We start from the raw sequence: 16,887 nt of genomic DNA, 5'->3' as shown, positions 1-16,887 counted from the left end.
CTTCTATTGACTTTCTCCAGCTGCTTTTGGAATGACGACATTTTTAGGTCTGACAGTTCATCTGCCTTGTTACATTCTCTCTTTTGTTCCTCCCCCTCCACCCCGATACATAAATCCTGACCAAAAATGCTGTGCCCTACTAACAATATCCTGCTTCAAATGCCAGTCTCTGTGTTTCCTTATTTCTCCAACTCTGTTATTCTCAGAGCTATCAAAAACGAGAACCAACAAAACATTATTAAATGCCTCTGAAGTTCTGCTTTGACAGACAGTTTATGTACGTTGTCACAGCTTTTACTTCTAGGACAGCAATATGTTACCTGCTCTCATCTCCCCTTGGGAACCACTGTGTGATCACCCAGGAGCAAAACCCACACAGCAGAGTTGGCACACAGCTCACAGTGCCTCTGTCCCCATTGACACTGTTCAGTGACGGCCACGTCCCTTGGGTCCCTCATCCCTCAGTTTACAGCAGCCCCAAGGTCTGACAGCTCCTTCCTTCTGCTGGCTCATTACAAACCCCTTCGTGTTCAGCAGTGAGAAATGAAAGCACCGTTTACAGGCTTTGCTGAGCTGGAACCATGTCTGTTTTCCCTCACCAACATATTTTTTCTTCAGTACAACTCCATTTCCTACATGCTCTGCCATTCTTTATACACAAACAATTTGATCAAGCTTTACTCTATGCACTCTCCAATAAGCTGTTCCAAGATTTATTCCACCCTAATATCACTGAAATATTATGTGAGGAAGCAAATCAAGTTTATTTTTATATTACAATCTTACAAGAATAGCTGTCCTAATGGATCCTGCCTGTTCTAAACGCCCACTCTTCTCATTCTCTTCCCAGTTCCCACAACCCTAGACTCCCTTCCCATCTTCCCTGCCTTTGGATTGTTCTCAACTCAGAGCAAGGAGGCCTTTCCCTCACAGCACACCAGTCACCTTCCACACCCCACATATGGGACGAGAGCTTCTCAGCTTTCCCAGCCACTCCAGCTTATAGGCACATGCATTCAGAATCACAGACCACTAAGACCCCCAGGTCCAACCCCAGCCCCCCCTCCCACCATGCCCACAATTACATCCCTCAGTGCCACATCTCCATAGTTCTGTGTACCAGGGACAGTGACCCCTCCACCTCCCTGGGCAGCTGTGCTAGTATAGAAGATGCTCTGGAGATGATGGGTCCTGGGCAGAATTCAGCTTTGGAAGCTGTAGCCCCTCACTGCTCCTCAGTCCAAGCAGAATAGAGCTGAACAAGGGCTCGATGCCAATCAAGAGGAGAAAAACTTATTAAAACTGCTGGGTAATCTCTTCTCCTCCTCCCTGCTGAATTCCTGGCGCAGCTCAAATTCCTCACAACTGCACACTATGGATTTGTGCCTACTGACAGGAGCCATATCTGCTCCAAAGAAATATCTCCATATCCACACAGAAAAATCCCTCTCCAGCCTATAAAAAACTTTAACTATGAATTACAGTTGCTAATTTTAAATTCATAGTCTGTCAACACCAAAAAAAACCTCTTCAGCAACTTCTTCCACATGTGTTCTTAGCTATTACATCAAGCTCTCCTCTGCTACAGAAGAAGAGAACAAATGAATTCTAATCACATGCACAAATCTCCTTCCAATATTTTCTGAGCACTAAATCAACTCTTTATCTTTTCCTCGTATTATTTCCCAGAATACTCTGAAAGCTCAAGAGAGCCCGAAAATGAGAGGAAAAGTGCGGACTGTGCTGAAAGAAATACGGAAGAAAAAACTTTTTTGGCTCTTCTTTTTTTGAGTCAAGAGAGAAATAAGAGGTCTGAGTGATGGCTGACAGTGCTCAGGATGAGGAGACCAGTGCTGGATTTGACCCTCACCAAAGTCTGAAGCTGAAAGCTACACCGAGGCCATGAGAAATCCCTTGGGTAAAAAGATTTATTGTTATAAAGAAGACAATGTGGAGCAATTTCATGCCGGAGATGTAAGAAGGAGGCTGACTTTCCTCCACATAGATCTGTTTGGCAGATGCTGGCACAGCCTCTTTCCATTTTGATCATCCCAGCGTTTTCATTTATATTTATGGCACAGCCTTAACTAAACCTGCGTCTGACTCGGGGTAACATTTTTCTGCACTTTTAAGTGGCTTAGGAGCATCAGTCCCTTTCCTTTGGCTTTTGATAGCAAAGGTGCTCCTAAGCAGGCATGAAATCTCTAAGCACAGCACCCTTGTGAACACATCCAAACAAAATCCCTGGAGCTATTTGCAGTCTTCTGGCTATTAAAACCACCCAGCTCAGCATGAAAGAGCAGCAAGGGCCTTCCACCCTTTAAAGCCACCAGACTCTGCATTTCAGGCTAAGCCAAAAGAAAAAAAGGAAAAACCAAACTCAAAAACCTGCAAGGTGAGAGAAATGGGGACTTTGAAACACACACAGCCAGTCTGAACATAAAATAACCCCCCTGTCCTCCCCCTCCAAAATAAATAAAGAAATGAAGATATACCCACTCAGCTGCAGTCTCGGTATTCAGAGCATGGCTACACACAGACACTGCTTTTTCCAGATTCAGATCCAAATCTTACAAGAAGAACGTATTCAATCTTGCTAACTATGTTGCTGCAAATAGCATAGAGAGCTGTGAGACATACGTAACGCTACCAGAACTGCTTCATATTATCTGAATCATTCCCCAGACTTGGAGATAAGGCACAAGAGATGGGGAGTGGGGAAGGTGTCGGTGCTGACGGGAGTGCTGGAAGAGAACGATAACCCTTCTGGTCCTCAGTGAGCAAAGGGGAGGCAATGTTAATGGAGAGGTGTCCAAGGTCCTCCTAACATAAAGATCTGGGCTGGAACACTGGAATCCAAACGCCTGCTCAGACTGGGACCTGATCTCACCAGATTAACTTGAAAATACATTGACTCCGGGATGCCAACACAGCAGGTATCACACTGTCCAAACTTGCTGTGAATTTCATGTTCCTTAGACTCAGATTTCACATATAATTGCACACAGTCTGTAAAAAGCAAACAAGCTTCCTAAGGAAAGCCAAGCAGCCAAATCCTGCTAATTCCTGCTAATGACCAAGATTTCAAATGCAAATCGCTGATGCTAAAAAAAAAAAAAAAAAAAAAAAAAAAAAAAAAAAAAATTTAAAAATAAATTAGTGAGCAAACAAGCAAATAAGCTGAGCTGAAAAGCAGGGCATCCCAAGCTGTTCTTTCCTGGAGCTGTTATATTACATGTTACCGAGTGGGCTGCTGCTCGCAGAGAGCATTCACACCATGTTCTGCTCCGTGCTGGAGGATGGAGCCAGTAACTCCAGCAAGAAGAGCAGCAGCACGCTGCCTCCTGCAGCCTGCCAAGCAATGGGAAGCAACCGGTCCCAGCAGGACAAGGAATGTTTTCAGGAGGCTGCAAATTCAATGCCGTTTCTGCAGGTTATGTTACAGGACCCAGCAGGAGAGCGTTAGATCAAGTGACACAAAGCCATTAAGCCCTGTGTTTCCCCAGTGCCATTCGAGTAATGAAACACCTCACGTTGGACGGCTCTGTGCAGCTCTAGCCAGAAAACATCAGAGCTGCTGCTGCTCTGGAACAGTGCATGGATTGAGGGAGCCAGCAAAGCCTGGAGACAAGCCTGCACCCTGCGCCAGAACATAACCTGAGCCCAGCAGCACATCAGCAGGTGTAAATGGCATTCCAAGGAGTGTGACAGTGCACAGGGTGCCCCAAGGTGCTCAGCTTCTTAAGGTGCCCTTGTGGGAAGGGCTGCACACTTGCAAGGTGTCATTTTACTGATAATCAAACACGATAGGTGAGAAAACACACACCTCAGAGCATTACACACACCTGATAGCCATCAGAATGCTGAAGCAGCACTGGGGCAGGCAGGGGCTGCAAGCAGCCTGGGGCACCAGGAGGTGACAGAATGCCACATCTCATCCGCACCCAGGTGCTAACCTACCTCAGGGCTGTCATCCCTCCACATCACAAGGTTTCTATGCAGGCTTCAGGGACACACAAAGAGAGGCGAGATGTGCTCACTGCTGGTACATAAGGGCAGGAACAACACACACAGATGCTGCGGTTTGCCAGAGGTCACATAGGCTTTCTCACATGCTCAAGAAAAGCAAGCAGGGTGAAATACATGGTGGAAAAAAAGCCTCTCTCTCACACATTATGCACAGTATGTTCGTATGGAGTCTGCACAGTTGCAGACTGGAGGCACCCAAAGGCAAAACAAACCCTAGCAGCCAAGTGCCAGTTTTACACAGGCACAAACAACTCTGCTGTGCCTCCTCCCAAGGGAAAGCTTCCAAAATACGCCTTTTTCTCAGCAGTTTCCTGACATTTGGGCACCTGGTGTGCAGTGTGATGGCCAATGCTCTGCACCTCTCCTGCCGTGTGGAACCACACAGCTACCAACCCTGCACAACTCCTGCCCTCTCTGCTGAACACCTCACCTATAGAGAGGTGAGGGAGCTGGGCTTGTTACATCTGAGGAAGAAAAGACTTTATCACCCTCTTCCAGTATCTGAAAGGTGCTTACAGTGAGAGTGGGGCAAGTCTCTTCTCACTGCTGACAGGACAAGCAGAAATAGCCTCAAGTTGTACCAGAGTAAGTTTAGGTTGGACATTAGGAAACACTTCTTTACAGAAAGGGTAGTTAAATACAGGAATAGGCTCCCCAGGGAGGTGGTTGAGTCACCATCCCTGGATGTGTTTAAGAGCTGTCTGGATGTGATGCTCAGAGATAGGATTTAGCAGAGGTTTGTTAGAGTTAGGGTACTATGGTTAGGGCTGCAGTTGGACTTGATGATCATCTTTCAGCTCTCTTCCAACATGAGTGATTTTTATGATTCCATGATTGCAGGCTTCCAGTACCTGAGGGAAGCTTATAAGCAAGAGGAGAACCAAAATTTTTACATGGTCTGATAGCAACGGGACCAGAGAGAATGGCTTTGAAGTAAAAGAGGGATTTTGGATAAGATGTTAAGAGGAAATTCTATACTCAGAGAACAGAAAGGCACCGGCACTGCTGCCCAAAGATGTGGCTGCCCCATCCCTGCAGGTGCCCAAAGCCACAGATGAGCCCTGGACAGCCTGAGCTGGGGGGGCAACCAGCACATACAGGGTGAGGCTGGAGGTGCTGTGAGGTCCCTTCCAACCATTCTGTGCATCTATGATGGCCCAAATCTTCAAACTGCTCTTCCCACCCCCCGCTAGACATCAGGATCCGATCACATCAGTATGAAGTTCTTTTTTTCTCCCCTCCAACAAGATAAACTCCTGACACTCTATTTCAAAGGTTTTGCACTTTAATACAAGCCACAGGCAACTCCAGGAATTATATATATATAAAAAAAAAAGTGATGCATCCAAAATTATGAGGAAGTCAAATCATTTCCCCCGCTTTGATGTTTATTTGTATCTTATACTGCGGGGCACTCGTGCAGCACACACAGAAGCGCCAGGAGAGCGAACGAATCCTGCTCAAGTAATTGAGGGGATGAAATGGCAAAAGGAACCACTTTGAACTCAGCCCACTGGCACAGCACCATCCACACTGCTGCTCCTGCACAGCCCAGCTCCAGGGCTGAGCACAGACAAGGAGGGAGCACTGTGATGGGGTGTCATGCTGTGGCTGCTCTCAGGGCTGGGAAGCAGCAGAGGAGACTTTGGGATAGAGCCCATAGAGGCTGTGCTTTACTTAAGATTATTCAGTTCCTCAAAAAATGCCCCAAAATCACCATTTTTGGACATGCCTTACAGCAGCAGTAGCAACTTTCTGCTGGCTTTATGAGCACAACACAACACTGCAGCTTGAGAATGGCACATCAGCTGGGGTAGGCTGGAAAAGACCCACAAGACACCCAGTCCGACCATCCGTCTCTATGACTAATAGTTCTCACTCGCAGCTTATTTATCTTTCTGGAACCAGTGCTAAGATGGGTATGAAGCAAAAGCAAGAATGTAAAACACCAGAAAATGACACGCACAACCAACCCGCAAGTAGGAATCTGAGCAGCTCACTGGGGATATTAGGAGACCAAACATCAGGAGGAGCTGATCTGCATATAAAGCTAAAACATAAATACATAGGCCAAGTGCTATAAGGGGTCAAAGGAGTCAGATGAAGCGTGCATGTGAAGAACAGGCTTCCCACATAGATCCAGTGCAATCACCAAAACTTCATGTATAGGTAAAAAAAAATACTTTGGATGAGCTAAATAAACAAGTATTGCAACTATTAATTGAAATCCAACCCCTGGCTAATGCGAATTAGTGCTGGATTATAAATGTTACATCATGATAAGCAGCTTGGAAATATTTCAAACAGATTCGGAAAGTTGTTCCCCATTAGATTATAAATATTATTAGCAGATAAAAAGCCATAAAAGAGCCCATCACTTCAAAGGGGATCTTCAGGCCGACTGCTAGCGGAGGAGCTGGAGGTACACAGCTCACTAAGCTGCATTTCAAAGCAGAAAGCAAATTGAGGCATCTAGAATTATGATCGACACCTTAAAATCATTAACTTAAGGAATTACCTCATTCACGTTGTTTTTGTGAAGGATAAAACATTAGGCAGATATAATAAGGGATAAGGGATGCTGAGCTTTTGGCTCAAAGCATGAGGGACTTTGAAGACATACATGAATCCAGCATGATAACATGATCTGCTCTTAGAGCATTGCTGAGACTGCTAGGGGGGCACAGAGCTCTCCTGGGGTTGGGGCAGCTCCAGCTCCCACATCTGATCTCCTCCCATACCCATCTCAGATGCAGCCTCTAATACAGCCATTAATGATGGACCCACCTGAGGCCAGGCCAGCAGCTATGCTAACATGGTTTAAAAAAAAAAAAAAAGCAACAACAACAAGAAAAGCCCTTCCTGAGTGAGCAAATTGTGGAGAGATAACGAAATGGGGCAGACAAGACATCCTGAGGGGAAAAAAAAGAGGAGATGAAATTAAACTTGCCATCAGTTGATCAGCATGAAGTTTTCTTTTCAGCTAAAACCATCAAAAGAGATTTGATTGCAGAGCACCACTTGGACAACTGGGCTTCATTAACAGCATTAGCATTGCTTTCCTGCCTACCCCAGCACTCAGGCTCAGCACCACACTCACACAGAGGCAGGAGGAAGGGCTGCAGCTGACCCATCCCATTGGGGTTGCTTTGGCCTTGGGAAAGAGCAATCAAATGGTTCCACATTTAGGCTGCGCTGCCCTGCCACTAATTACAGAGATTTCCAAGAAGTGCTACACAGGGAGCTGTGCACACCTCGTCTCTTCTAAGTACAATCCTTTTTCTCCCCCAAATTCCCCGTGTCCTCCCCATGGGCAGCTTGTCTCAATTGCTACAAATCTCTCATCTAACACATATAACAGGTAGTGACACATTTACAGCACTTTTCATCTTTACAATTCCATGTGCTGGTCAGTTTTTATTACACTTGCCAGACAAAGTGCCTCCCTCATTGTCTGCCAGGAAAGGTTTTTTTCCCAGGCAAGCTTTTAGCCGGGCAAGATGTAACTGCATGATAAGGACACACACATTCCCACATTACAATACCAGATAGAAAAACCTCAGGTCTAAGCACAGCACATTCCCATCGCCATCCCCAAACCTCTGTTCCTTTCCATGGTGCCTGAGGATGCAGTGCCATCCAGACCCAGCCTTGGAGGCTCACACTGAGCTCCAAAGGATAACAGAACCGACTCACAGGGGCTGAGCTGCTGCAGGTTTGGCCTCTGGGGGCACAGAAAGTAAATTTCTGGTTTGTAGCACTTGCTTATTCCTAAAGTTATTAACCGCTCCGATAGAGTATTTATAGCTGGGCTGCCTGCCTTCCTTTCCCCCAAGCAAAACTGCCACTATTTTAATGCTATAATAAGAAGCTGATTTAGTAGCGTGCAACTTCAAAGAGAAACTTGCTTCTTCTGCTTGATAAAATATTAATGGGAAATAACACATTGCACAGAAGCCCAGGACACAGATCTTCTGGGGCTGGCAAGCAGCACATTCCCCAGCCAATGCCTCGGGATCCTGCCATGCTGCCAAGGAAGCTGCAGCAGGAAGCTCTCCGACTTGTTTCCCAAGCCATGGCCAGTGCTATGTTACCTGCACCATGCTTCCTCTACAACCCAAGTGAGGTCATGCTGGCAGAACAAGCTGCAGCACTACAGCATGTCACACCCTGCTCATATGCACCAAAACCAAAAGCCCCAAGTGCAGTGCTCCATGAAGACCATAAGGGACAAGTGCTGTCTATTTCCACTTTGTAGGTTCTTCCACCAACAAATCTAAGCACTCCAGGCAGGACTGAGACCCAAAGAGTTACCAACAGGCAGCAAAGCTTCCGCAGGAAAAGCCTATTGCTCAAATACAATAATATGATAAGTCTCCCTTGCCTGCATTATTGTGGTTATTACCCCAGATCATTCAGTGTTTGTTTCATTTTTGATGACTTTTTGTGCTGGTTTTTGGGGTCTACCATAGACAGCCTCTGGGCTTTGCAGACAGCACCAAGTGGTCCAGGCACATACAGCCATGACAGGGTTATGTAGCAGTGGTGGTCACCAGTGGTTATGGGGATCCTTTTAGATCTTTCACAACACAGCTGGCATCACAGCAGTCAATGTTCCCAAACACTCAGGATCTCAGTTATTTTCAGACACTCAGAAATACCTGAAAACTGAAGGGTACTACGGAAAAAACGGATCTCACACATCAGGGTCACCCTGCAGGTTTAGTATTATTTCTGGTTAACCTCAAGCATCACAGTGCCCAAGTCATTGCTCACTGTGGGAACACTGAATTCTGGCCCCTGTGACAGCCCCAAAATTGGCAGCTCCAGAATCCAACTTTCCACTTTGGGAACCAGACATCAGCATTCCCTGAGCTGCACACAGAGGAAGAGTCATTAGTGCTTACTGATGTACAATGCACACACTACATTAGTCACAATCCTCTAAATAAACACGTTTCTCATCCACGCTACATTAATCTCGATCCTATAAACAAACAGATAGAGCAGAGTTGGAGCCTGTGCAGATCCCCCCCTGCAGAAGGAGAACCACCATTCTGGAGAGCACCACGGCATGGGGCCACAGCACCCACAGCTGATGAAGGGACCACACCATCAGTTATTGCTTTATAATGGCAGGCTTATTTAAAGGGAAACTGTGGTGGATGGATGAAGGTTTACACACCACAGCACTGATTTTTAGTACTGTTTTCAAGGATTTGTATCATTTCCCACCACCTCAGATAAGAGCTTGGCAATAAAACCCTGTATCCAATAAGCAGCATCCTCAGCACCTGGATTGTGCCCTGAGACACCTCACATGAAGGATCCCAATATACTTCAAAGACCCAAAAGACACTTCGCCATTGATTAATGGGAAGGTGGCAGCTGCCCAGGTACAAACAGGCTCAGGGTGGGGAAGACACCGCTCCCAAATAAAACAAGAGGTGAAAGGAGGCCACACAGTCACCTGAATAGAGATTTGAAGCAAATATCAGTGGATATTAATGCTTATGTATGAGCCGTAAAATTGGTTTGTAACAACCCACTTTAGCCATCAATCAGGTAAGAAATGCCTACAAAGGGAAAGAAAAAACACAGTGATAAGGTGATGGAAAGGTACAGGAAAATACATAGCAAGATCAAGCCCTTTTAACATCAAGCAGGTGAACCTGGAAACTTGGAGGCAATTAGACACAGTGAAAGAGAAAGACAGGAAGAAAAAAGGATTAGTGTTTAATCTGAGGCAGTTTCATTAGCTGAGCGTTACTCTGTAGTACAGCCCTGGATTAGACCCCAGGTACAGTGGCCTTTACAACAAACAACGTTTGCGCTGTAGCACGTGATGAACCTCAGCACATCCCAACCCCACACGTGCTGCATCCCCACAGCCCCATCCCAGCAGCACACCCAGGAACGTGGGTCAGAGCACAGTGAGCACCGAGCATCACTCAGATGATTGGGAATATGATGCATTGGCCATTTTAATTAACTTCCCCACTGAGGGCTGACTGTTTATATTCGGTGCAATAAAACATGCCCAGCATTTTTAATTTCTCAGGTTTTGCAGACAATGAGACAAAATTAGAACAAGTTACTGAGGCCGCCCTCCAGGAGCAGGGCTGTGTGCTGCCATCCTCCAGCAGCAGAGTGATGCAGAGGGAATGGCACCAACAGCACAGGATCCCTTCCATACACTGAACGTGTAGGCAAACTCCTCACATTTCCATTCACATGGTTGCAGTGATTTTTCTACTGAATCTCTCCCTAGTGGAAGCACTCCAGCAATCAGAGGTAAGGCTGACTATTCATAACACTGAATCTATTTCTCCTTCTCTTCCTCAGTTGGGTGCAACCAAGGGAAATTTAACTGTTCACGAGAGACAACATCTGCATCACGTACCCTACACACACCTACCTGGAAAGCTGCCCAGTGAGGCTCTTTTGGCTGGGGGGGTGTTGCTCCTATACTCATCATTAATGATGCTGATGCATTATTAGCAGCCTGGAAGTGATGTGCACATCCAGAGCACCTGCACACCTTTATTATAGGTGGACATGGGTGAATAAACCAATAGGGCAAGACTTTATGTTTTATTTAATAGTAATGAAAAGTAACAAGTGCACCAGGATTCACTTTCCCAAGTAAATGGGTGAAGAAATTTGACTTGCTATAAAAACCCCTTAACTGCTGAGCAGGCTGCAAAGTTCTGTGGTGCTGAAGACCCTGTTGTCAAAGCATGTTCCCCTTGCAAAGATTTCACATAGCAGCCTCTTGTTGGTTTTTACATCCCCCAAACCTCCTCCTGTGTGGGGTGGGTGGGCACAGGGAAGGCAGAGGTTCTCGCTAAGGCATTCATCCCACTGGATGCCCAGTTGAAATAGTGTTCTTACAATAAGTTGTATTGAATCATCTCACATTTGCTGCTTCAAATGCTTTCAAGTCACATACACAACCAAGGAGAGGTTGGAACCAACTGTCACCCAGAGGCAGACACTAACCCAGATCCTTCCTGCTTGCCCTGCACTGCTCTGAAATGCAGATGTGCCCTTTTCCATACCTTAAACTGAAGAAACATTTGGTTTTATGGAATACGATGAGACTTGCTGTAAATTCTCTCTGGGCTACATCTTGAACCAGCACTGAGGTCTCCTAAAGCTGCTGAGGCTGTTTACAGATAAGCTGCTAGAGCCACAATAGGTAAAAACGCTTTAGACCCTTGAATACATCCAAAATATCAACAACACTGAACAATACCTACAATAAGAGCATCAGTAACTGACTACGAGGAGCAGTAAGCAGAGCATCCCTAGCTTCCAATAGGAAATGTACACCAGTACCCTACCACAAACCATAACCCTGATCAACACATTGCCCTCCTCACCTTCACAGCACACGAAACACAGATTTGACTTGCTTGGATGTTCTCAATAAACCAACCTGCTGCTTTGCAGAGTTGGAGGCTTTTGCCTTCAGGACTTTTAGTCAAACCACTTTTCTTGGTTACTTGTGTTCATTTGTGAGAGACGTAACCCATCACAGGCAGCTATAGCTGAACACTCCACTGCACACAATGGGCTTTTTTCCCCTTTTCTTTTAATTCTGAGAAAGCCTAACAAGCCAACTTGCAAACTGTATGTTTATAGCCAGTCAACCAGATGGGTGCAAAAATCTGATTTGCTATAAAAAGCTTATGGCTGCTGAAAACCTTCAGGATTTACTGGAAGGACTCAGCTGTAACAAATCATGCCAGGGTACTAAAAAGACTGATCCAGCTTTGTCCAACTGTTGTCTCAGCCTTTGCTTTCCTACAGCTGTGCCAAGGCTGTACCTAACGCAACACCCAGGGCAAACTAGTGCCTAACGAGTGGATTCACAATCAGCACAGAGCATCTATTGACAGACACCAGGCAGCACTCAGCCCTCTGTACACTGCAATGCCTCCCAGCAAGGCTGCAGCCCCACTGCCCCCAAAGGAGAGGTTCCTGCCAGAAGATCTGGGTGGCTTGCAGGGACTGGTTTGCTTTCTAATTATTGCTACCATGCTCTGCAAAGCACAGTTCCAAGTAATCTTCTCTCTAGGCTGTAACGTTACCCCTCCATCATGCATAAGCAGAGCACGCAGCACACAAATCTTTTAGCCTCCATATGCAGGAAAAGAAAATAAAGCCTATCCCCAGCTCTCTGCATCTGAAACGAGATTTGCAGAGATACAGGAGCTGCTATGCAAAAGCAGCCCCTGGGCTGCTTGTCCATCTGAACCAGGAGCTCAGCAAGGCCCACAGGCCTTGCAAAATGCTGCGCTTCTCCTCCATCTGCACCTTCCTGCTTTGGGCATTGCCAAAATGTATATCAACAGCGAGAAATTGTTATTAACTTTAGAACTGGTGTTTTCTTCAGAGGTAATTTTCATGTTCTGAGCTCTTCCTGGCTCTGGTGGAAGCCTGGCTCACAAAAAGGTCAAGGCTCCCCAGCCACTCAGGTTGCAGCACAGATGCTGCAATAGGAATTAAGCAGTGAAAACAAGGCATACCCACAAAGAAACAGCAACATAAACTCCACTGATTATGCATAGCTTATTAACAGTGCAGCCTGACAGACATCCTTAAAGCACTCCAGGAGCAGCTCCCCCATTCCCACTCCATGCTCCAGGGGGAGCTCAGCCCCTTCACCCATCACACCCAACCCCAAACCTTCCTAAGGTCAAGGAGTGGGACCCTCACCAGAAACACATCCTGCTGCTTTAAAATCCAACCGTGACAATTTCAATCTAAAAATCAAGTTGTTGGTGCTGGTTTTGTGTTGGGTTTTATTTTTTCCCTACACCTATGGGACTGCTTCAAGCATAATGAAGTTTTGGGTTTACAAAAAACAGCAGCATCTGTTGCCTGTTCTGTGGATGCTGGTTGTCTGAGGGGACCGCTCCAGGCTCACTACAGCTTTTGTTCTCACATAGAAGTTTGCAGAGCAGGGCTGCTGGCCAAGGGATGCTCTGGTTGTTTGGAACTTGCAGCAGAGGTGGAGGAAGGAGGAAAGGAAGGTATTGAACAGAGGGCTTCAGCCTACAGCTGAATTTAATTTGGTGAGTCTGTTTGACTTGAGGGGAAAACTCCCAACAACTGTTACTGCCAACAGACCCGCTATAAGATAAATTTGGCTTTAAGTAATCACCAGCATATGCCCATCTCTCACTTTAAAGCCAGTTCCAGGAATTTGAGATTGCTTCCTTGCTGATCAGCAGGGGCTTGATCATTCTTGTTCAATGGAAGAGCTTTCCTTACCATCCGCCTACAGAGAAAGGCAGCACAGACCCCACAAATCCATGTGCAGGTAGAAGGGCCCCATTCATTCTCAACTTCTAAACAAGTCAGTGTTTCACTACCAAAAGCCCTGGGAAAATAGCTACCATGGGAAAGGACTCAACAAACCCCTGCAGCCTAAACCAGCCCTGGCAGAGCTTTGGGCTGACCCAGCTCCATTCACCACCCATACCACACTCGCATGTGGCTGCTCCTGGGAGGAAGTCTAACACTGCAGAGCCATGGGGCTGGGAGCCTTTATAGGACTGCAGCTCCTTTTCATGGCTAGCAGAGGGATGTATGAGGGTATAGCTGTACAAGTAGAGCTGAAGAAAAAAAAAAAGCCAAATTACTTTCTGCTCCACACTACACTCAATCCAAATATAGGAACATTATGAAGTTAATACAAATAATATATTTCATGGTACAGTGGATGGGCAGGTGGCAATGTAGGCTCCAGGCTGTCAGACAAGAGGCACATTTTGAGGTCATTCATCTCCAGCTGCTTATCCAGCTGTGATGCACAGCTACACACAGGGTCAGGAACACAAGCATTGCCCCCTGCCTTTGCCAGAGCCACTAGTAAAGACTTACACTAAAACCAAAGTGAGTCACTGTGTCATGGGACAAGGTTTGTGCGGCTGCTGTCCAAAAAGCAGAGCAGTCTGCTGCACAAAAATAAAGCAAACTCTTCCCCCAAACTGCACATAAACAGGTACTGCATTGCCATGAATGTAAATGCACGGAGCTGCTGGAGGCAGTGCTGTCACACACCAGGCTCCAGAGTCCTGCAGGCTTTCTGTCAGAGACACCAAAGCTTTGATGCCAAAAGAACCGAGCCTGCAATTATATCGTTTGCCTTTTTATTTCCTTATCGCCTTGACTTAAAAAAAAAAAAAAAAAAAAAAAAAAAAAAAGAAAAGAAAAGAAATGCTTAAAATAAATTGATAAGAAAAGGGCCTCAAACCAAGGTGGGCAAAAACCCACCAAATGAGCACAAACGGGAAATTATACAGCAATGCCCTACATCTACATGATTACTAAGTTTAAATGGAAGGCAGGACCGAAGGCAAAACAACAGGACTATTTCCAGCTCGTTTCACACCGAAGGAAGGTAACACAAACTGGGAGCTGCCACGTATTCCTGAGATCAGAAGAGAAAAGCAGCCTCCTGGGGTACTTAAAATGGAGAGAAGTGTTCCTGCTTGCTGGAAAGAGGGGAGCAGGCACCAGAAGTGAACATCAGCTTCTCCCATACAAGTTCCTGCACACTGATATGCAGAGCACTGAGCCTGAGTACTGTCACAGGTAGTGATGGTGAGTTAGGCTCAGGAGCCCTCCAGCTCCAGCACTGACTTCACACCTCTGACACCTCTAAGGGAGAAGACCAAGGAGTACCAATAGTCTGCCATCACTGGAAGTAATACATGCAGAAGGGTCTGGATGTGGGAGAGGCAGTGACAATGGGCAGAGATCTATGTGGCACCTTGAGTATTTGGATGGCTTTTGTACTCTAAACAAACGTCATAAGGCCACAGAGAGATCAAAGGAAGCCCCGAAAAAGAGTGAAAATGGATTTTTACACATGTGCAAAGCACAGAGCATCAAAATGAGGACTCACATCCCACAAACTGCAGCAAAGACCTAAAGCAACACATTAGAAAAGCGTTAGACAAGGGCAAATCGTTGTTAGCTCCCAGTTAACAACCAAATAGCCTTTATGAAACCTATGAGTGAAGTGAAACCTGCTCAGATCTCACACTCCCATACACCAGAAAAGCATTTGCAAACAAAACTGTGCTTGCATCACCATCAGCAGTAGCTCCAGCTCATCTGACGAGCAGCAATTTCATGTGGCACATCAGAAAGAAGCTCTTGGATAAATCCATACCAGACATCCATGTGACAAACGCTCATTTCATACTCATCTGCTATTAATTTGGAAGCAGTGTTTGTATTTTAAACCCACTCTGGTCCCTGGGCTGAGCTCCTTTTGCAGCCTCACTTTCCTTCCCTGCATAATCAATGCCATCTCGTGGTGGAAATGGCTCTGCAAAGCAGATTCCTGCTTTCCTTTTGGCTCCTTCCGTAGAAATCCAGCACACACCGCTCTACAGTGTCCTTCCTGTCACCTGGCGATGTTCTGTGCGTCCCCAAGTGTTCTGTCCCTATTTTGCCAGCTTTGCTCTCAATATTCTGGCCTCATCCCCATTGACACAAGCCATGAGATACAAGCAAATAAAACAGCCTCATTCCCACGTCACTATCATCCTTGATACAGGCTGAGAACAGGATGGCATCACAGTGCTTTGCACCATGAGCTGGGGTTGGGTCACCACCAGCAGATCCTTCCCAGCTTCACTAAACCCACCTTGGACAACAACTGGAATCCCACCCCAACCACTGCAGCACCAGAAGGGATGATACAACCCACCAAGATTGTGCACTGATGAGACCGACCCTCTCTCACCAGCAGCCCCCAGGAAGTTTTGTTTCTGGCTTTTTCTAAGCAAATAGAACTAAAAACCCACCCGCTTCGTTAAGCAGATCCCTCCCTCCCCCTACATTTTCCTCTCTAACTTAATTTGCTGTCGCTTTATTACAGACTGAATTTTGGTTTGTATAACGGTAAACAATGTTATCACACAAATCTTAATCTTATAATTGCAGCCTCACTTGAATTACTTGATGATTAGCCTCTAGGCATAACACTCATCTCATTCAGTTACACCTTCATTATCATCAGATTCATTAATTTCATCCTCTGTGTGCAAAACATTGCACAGTTAAAGACAACATTCAGCCATACCCAGAGCCCTGGTGAGGTTTCCCAGTCCCTGCTGAAGCAATGCTGCAACAAGAGGACCAAGGAGTTCGGTTTTCCTTTAAGTCCTCAGTGAATGAAAGAAAGAAACCCCGTTGGAAGGGGGCTGAGATGGTCCAGTCGTAGCAGTGAGGGGTGGAAAGCAGCCACCGAGGTTATGAGCTGGAGAGAAACTGAGTGACAAAAGTGATGCCTACAGACACAGCAAAGCCATCAAACCACAGCTGGTGTAGCCCCTCCATGATGCACACACAGGTTGAGCTGTCATTAGAGGTACAGTAGAGGAAAATGGGTGTGCTGTGATATTTGTCCTTAAAACATGAGTCCATCCACATGCCTGCACAGTGAGGTGATGACAGTGTAGGCCCAACCTCCCATGGCAAGGTGAAACCTTCTGGACACAAAGCTCCCCCCCAGGGGTTGTAAGGAACAGACACGCAGGAATGAATAGTCTGATAAAGGCTTTCACACAGCTCCTGTGTGATCATAACACTACCTAACAAGTTCACATCTCTACAGGGCACCCTCGGCCACTAAGAAGCACACGTACACAACACAGAGAAACAGCTGGATGTGATGCAGCTCAAGGCTCAGTGACCATGGCAGAGAAGGTACCAACAACAGGATTGGGACACAAATAAACCCAAGGTTATAAGCAGCCTTACAGCTTCTCCCTGAATCAACAGCATCAATGTAGAAATGATGCAATGCCCGCTGCACAGCCAACCTGCACA

Source organism: Coturnix japonica, unplaced genomic scaffold (genome assembly GCF_054131305.1).
Source record: "Coturnix japonica strain WE unplaced genomic scaffold, WE-NBRP24 Scf048, whole genome shotgun sequence".
Taxonomy (NCBI): domain Eukaryota; kingdom Metazoa; phylum Chordata; class Aves; order Galliformes; family Phasianidae; genus Coturnix; species Coturnix japonica.
The sequence above is the reverse complement of the archived record's forward strand: the minus strand, read 5'-3'. Positions refer to the sequence as shown.